At 43.2% G+C, this 5,448-nt stretch overlaps 1 long non-coding RNA gene across 1 annotated transcript; it reads right to left on the reverse strand.

Moving 5' to 3' along the window:
- Positions 1 to 2,906: 2,906 nt before the first annotated feature.
- Positions 2,907 to 4,786, reverse strand: LOC109264092 (uncharacterized). Its single transcript, XR_008417648.1, has 2 exons — positions 4,527 to 4,786; positions 2,907 to 3,376 (listed from the first exon to the last, which is right to left on the reverse strand). It is a non-coding gene; the product is annotated as an uncharacterized LOC109264092 (long non-coding RNA).
- Between the last annotated feature and the right edge of the window lie 662 nt (positions 4,787 to 5,448).

Here is a 5,448-nt window from a genome sequence, read left to right on the forward strand (position 1 = left end):
TGGAAGGAACCTCAAAGGGCCCAGCTACCTTCTTGGAATAGGGGAGGAAAAAACTAGCAAGACTAAACCTCAAAATAATATCTCAGTCATTCCATCACAGAAACATATAACCCCATTCTTTAAAAAAAATGACCCCATTCTTTAAAATGACCCCATTCTTTAAAATGACCCCATTCTTTAAAAAAAAAGTTTTAATCTTTATTTTTTAATTTTTTTTAATGTCTATTTATTTTTGAGACAGAGAGAGACAGAGCATGAACGGGGGAGGGTCAGAGAAAGAGGGAGACACAGAATCTGAAACAGGCTCCAGGCTCTGAGCAGTCAGCACAGAGCCTGACACGAGGCTCGAACTCACGGACAGTGAGATCATGACCTGAGCCGAAGTCGGACGCTTAACCAACTGAGCCACCCAGGGGCCCCTTAGTCTTTATTTTTGAGAGAGAGAGACAGCGGGGGTGGAACAGAGAGAGAGGGAGACATAGAATCTGAAGCAGGCTCCAGGCTCTGAGCTGTCAGCACAGAGTCCGATGCAGGGCACAAACTCATGAACCGCAAGTTCATGACCTGAGCTGAAGTCAGACACCCAAATGACTGAGCCACCCAGGCGCCCCAATTTGACCCCATTCTTAAACTAGCAAAGTATGTCTTTGCCTCACCAAAAGACCCTTCCCCTTTCCGCTAGGGGAGGCGAATGATGAGGACACAAAACTTCTTCTTGTATTATATTGAACACTCAAGCCTCAGCCCTCTGGCCTGTCCCTGAAGCACATTTATAGACCTTCTGCACATTGCTTAAAAATCCACAAAGAGAGGGAAGGCCCACCCTTGATCCCATTATTGTGAAATGTTAGCTCCTTATTCCAGTGCCAAAATATGCATGTGTTCTACAGCTTGCTGCCTGACCAAAGCCTGGCTTAGTCACAAGATGGAGGAGAGGAGCTGGATACCTTGGGACAAATCATACCTATGGCTACACATTGTTACACAGAGGGTGCAGCCAGAGAAATGCACCTGTAGGGAGAATACTCCTTCCTTAGGTCAACTGCAGTAACCTCTCCCTCTGCCACAGGTCTCACTCTGTGCACCTGAGCCATAAAGAGGAAACTCACTTCCTGTGAGCAGATAGTGTTTGTTTCCTTAGTTCTTCTTGGGTTGTGCCTTTGAGGCCCCGCAGCTGCTTTCTCTGCCCCATCTTTTCTTTATTTAATATGAAAGTCATTGGGAAGTCAGCCTTTGGGCAGGAGTCGGCGTAGCCTCTGGCAGATATCCTGAGAGGGGGATCAGAGAGATCGTGAGAAAAATGTCAAGCCATCACTCCAACCGGATGTGTCCCAAGATGGGAGGAAGGTGGCTCTCACAGAGGAGAAACTGTTATTTATTTATTCCAAGTCTTTTGAAAGCCAAAGCTGCACGAAGAGGTTAGAAAAGTGAGTTAACCCCTAAATCTCTCAAATACTCAGCTGGCCAGATTCCCTTGTGGATTTGCAATCTGAAGTTGTTGCCTTCTCCATTTATAATTATTGTTCTGAAACCATAATGGATGGCCTGTTAAAACGAAATCCTAAACTTCATCTCCCAGAGTTTCTGATTCAGTGGCCCATGAATTTGCATTTCTAATAAGTTCCTAAGTGATGCTGTTGCTGCTCTAAGGAACACACTTTGAGAATTACTGCTCTAGACCAATGCTTCTCAAACTTTACTATACATGCTAATCACTCAGGGAATCTGTTTACAGTACAGATTCTGAATCAGTAGATCTGGGGTAGAACTTGAGATTCTGCATTTCCAACAAGTTCATAGATGATGTCTATACTGCTGGTCTTTGGACCACACTGAGTGGCAAGTCTCACAACAGTGAGACACAGTGGTTTTCAACCCTGGTCACACACTGTAAACATCTGGAGGCATTTTGAAAAATCTCTCTGCACAGAATTAAATCAGAATCCCTGGGAGTGAGGTCTAGGCATCAAAAGTTTTTAAAGCTCCCCAGATGAATACAATGTGCACCCAAGACCAAAGACTATTGTTTTAGAACAGTGGTTCCCCAACCCAAATGCATATTTTAAATGCATGGGATACTTTTGCAAAATACCTATTCTTGAGTCATATGCCCAATACCCTGCTAACCGGTCTCTGCAATCTGTTATCCAAATAAACATCAACACACATTCATGCGTGCACACACACACACACACGCATCCTTAAAACCTTCAGTAGCCTCTCCTTGCCTTCAGGATGAAAACAAAATCAGAATTTCTGGACATGGAACCTGGTACCTTTATATTTTAAAAAATTACCCCCAGTGATTCAAATGTGCAGCCAGAATTGAAAACCACTGCTTAATCACATTCTACCTACTCTTTAACCTCTGACCATTAAATGCAGTCTGCCCTGCTCACCCAGGCAAGTAGACACCTGCTTTGGGCAGCAGTCCCAGGGTTGCTGACCCCTCCAACTTGCTCGCTCGGCCTGCTAGTCCTACTTTCATTGCTGTCATTGTCTGGCCCTCTGCATTTGCTCTTTGCTTCCCCAGAACTGCCTAGGGTCTCCTCCATGTTTTACTAAGTGTTGGCCCCTCTTCTCTGGTCCTGACCCTATTCCACATTCTCCCATGCCCTGACTTGACTTTTGGCTCTACACACGCTCTCATCTTCAGCCTTTCCCCCATCGTCCAATGCTGGCTGTCCACTTAGCCTCCCATCTTCCTGGTCAGGTATATAGACCTTTTGCAAGTATTTACCATGGGCCTCCAATGTGCCAAGCACTGGGCTGGGCAGAGACTGCCATGTGAACCAAAACAGACACAGTCACTACCCTTGGGGAACTTTACATTCTGGTGTGGGAAACAGTGATCAAACATTGCCTAGGGAAATGGGGGCACATCTACTGATTATTAGAGGAAGACATAGGTAGCATGGTTTATTTTAGCTCACCAGGCACAGACTCAACATCCAGAAGACTGTTCAAAAAAATCCTTTAGATTCAAGTTGTGCATCTTCTAATCCATATGCTCTTCACAGGGTCTAGGGATCTGGGAGGAACTCCTGCACCCCATTCAGTTGCCTCCCACATCCTGGGCAGTTGGAGTGTCTCCCTTTGTCTTAGCTCCAGGAGGCCATCCCCATCTTGTCCAGCCACTAGAGGACAACAGCAAGAAGACACCTTCCCAATGGACCCTCTTCACAATAAGGTGTTCTGGGAGGAGGTGACTGGCAGCCATGAAGAAGAAGGGATGGTCCCAAAGGACTTCATGATTCAGCAGGGAACTCCAGAGCTTCTGACCTGTGGGGTGTGCTCCTAAGTCACATCAGTGGGCCTTTGAGTGCCAAGAATGGATGAGACCTGGCTTCTCTGCACTTGACCCAGGGAGAACAGCCTAAGGGAAGATGCCGAAAGAAACAACTGCAATTACAGGGACAAAAAAAGTGATGTGTCATAAAAAATCTACAGCTTCTTAAACTTGATAAAGACTATCTATAAAAAACTTACAATTAACATCATACTTAATGGTAGGAAACTCGAATATTCTCCACTAAAATTAAGTACAAGGATGTCCCCTCTCACATCTCCTTTTCTTTTTTTTTTAAAAATTAATGTTTATTTATTTTTGAGAGAGAGAGAGACAGAGCGTGACCAAAGGAGGGGCAGAGAGAGGGGGACACAGAATCCGAAGCAGGCTCCAGGCTCTGAGCCATCAGCACAGAGCCCAATGTGGGGCTTGAATCCATGGACCGCGAGATCATGACCTGAGCTGAAGTTGGATGTTTAACCAACTGAGCCACCTAGGCACACCTCATGTCTCCTTTTCAATATAGTACTGGAATGCCTTGCAAATACAATAAGACTTAATTAATTAATTAATTAATTAATCAGAAGGTACACAGATTGGGATGACCATCTATGTAGAAAATATAAAAGAACTGTCCAAAAGTCCCCAGAATTAGTGATTATGGCAATGTTGAAGGATTAGGGTTTATGTACAGAAGCCAGTTGCTTCCTAAATGCCCACAAGGAACAAGTAGAATTTGAAATTAAAATCATAATGCCATTGACAGAACTAAATAAATGGGAAGATACTCCATATTTATGGATAGGAAAATTATATTGTCAAGAGGTTACTTCTTCCCAACTTGATCTATACATTCAGTGTAATCCTAACAATAGCCTTGCAGAGAAAGTCAGTCTGCAGAGAGAATGGGGAAGATAAGCAGGGCAAAGAAGAGATGTTGGGCATTATGGTTTCTAGGTGAGGGGTATGGGAGGGGGTGGAGAGGGAGAGGAAGGGAAAGGGAAAGGGATAGAGAGATAAGCTCTACTTTCTAAACTGGTTCCTATGAGATTCTTCCCTCTTTCTTTATGATTCCCCCTTTTTTAGTTTCTTTAAATGTATTTCAGTATCTTATAACCAAAGAGTCTCAACCGAGGCAAGTAGGAAATCAGAACTTCAGAGATGACCACAATGCCATAAACCCGGAAGAAAACCTAAAGAAAGCTACAAAGAGAATGTGGTAGAAATCACACCGTACCTGCAGGTTTTGCCTCTTCCTACTGAAGGGCTATTTACATTACTTGGTTTCCAGAAACCCACATTCAGTCCAAGAATTTCGGAGTAGCAAACAAGGTCCTGTGAGGAGATGCTACATGCCTGGGATTCTGGACCATGCCAGTTTATAGCTGATCTGCAGAGAGATTTGATAATCTGAGATTGCAATGCAAGTTTAATCAAGGTAAGAAAATCACCCAGAAATAACAGCTCTCCGTCTTCACAATATCTCAATGATGTGCATTTAGGTGGTTCTTATGCTATGCAATTATTCTTTCTTTCATGTAGTTATTCATCCATCCATCCATCCATCCATCGATTCTACAAATATTTATTTAGCACCTACTGAGTAACAGGCATTGGTGATACCAGAACATATAAAACATACTCTATGTCCTCAAAGGGCAGTGAGTACTGTTCATTCATAGAACTTTTACAGCTTGTGATTATGTTGTTGTGGGTTTCTTTGTTTAATCTCTCTCTCCCCTGCTATGTCAGTTTTTTTAATGTCTCATGTCTCTTTTTGTTCATTCTCATATCCTATCACCTGGCACACAATAAGCACTTAATACATATTTGGTGAACAAATCATGAACAAAGGGCTTTCAGTTTGTTCAAGACTTAGAGTTGTCTTTCTTCTGTTTTTACTTAACCCTTATTATATCCCGCCCCATAAAAGGATCTCTTTGTAGAAGATCCAGGCAATAATACATTTTGAAAGCTGGGTGACTAATGTCCCACGGTGTTTGAAAATTGCAGACTCTGACAGGTGCCTAAGCTAACAGAACCTGGTATCTATGAATCCTCCCTATAACATATACCCTTGGAGTCTAGGGAATCTTCCTTTCCTGGTATCTCTCAGATTAAAACTGCTCAGGACAAAGTACATAAAATGCAGCTGATTC

Source organism: Panthera pardus, unplaced genomic scaffold (assembly GCF_024362965.1).
Source record: "Panthera pardus isolate Hobbes unplaced genomic scaffold, ASM2436296v1 HiC_scaffold_25, whole genome shotgun sequence".
In the NCBI taxonomy this organism is placed as follows: Eukaryota; Metazoa; Chordata; class Mammalia; order Carnivora; family Felidae; genus Panthera; species Panthera pardus.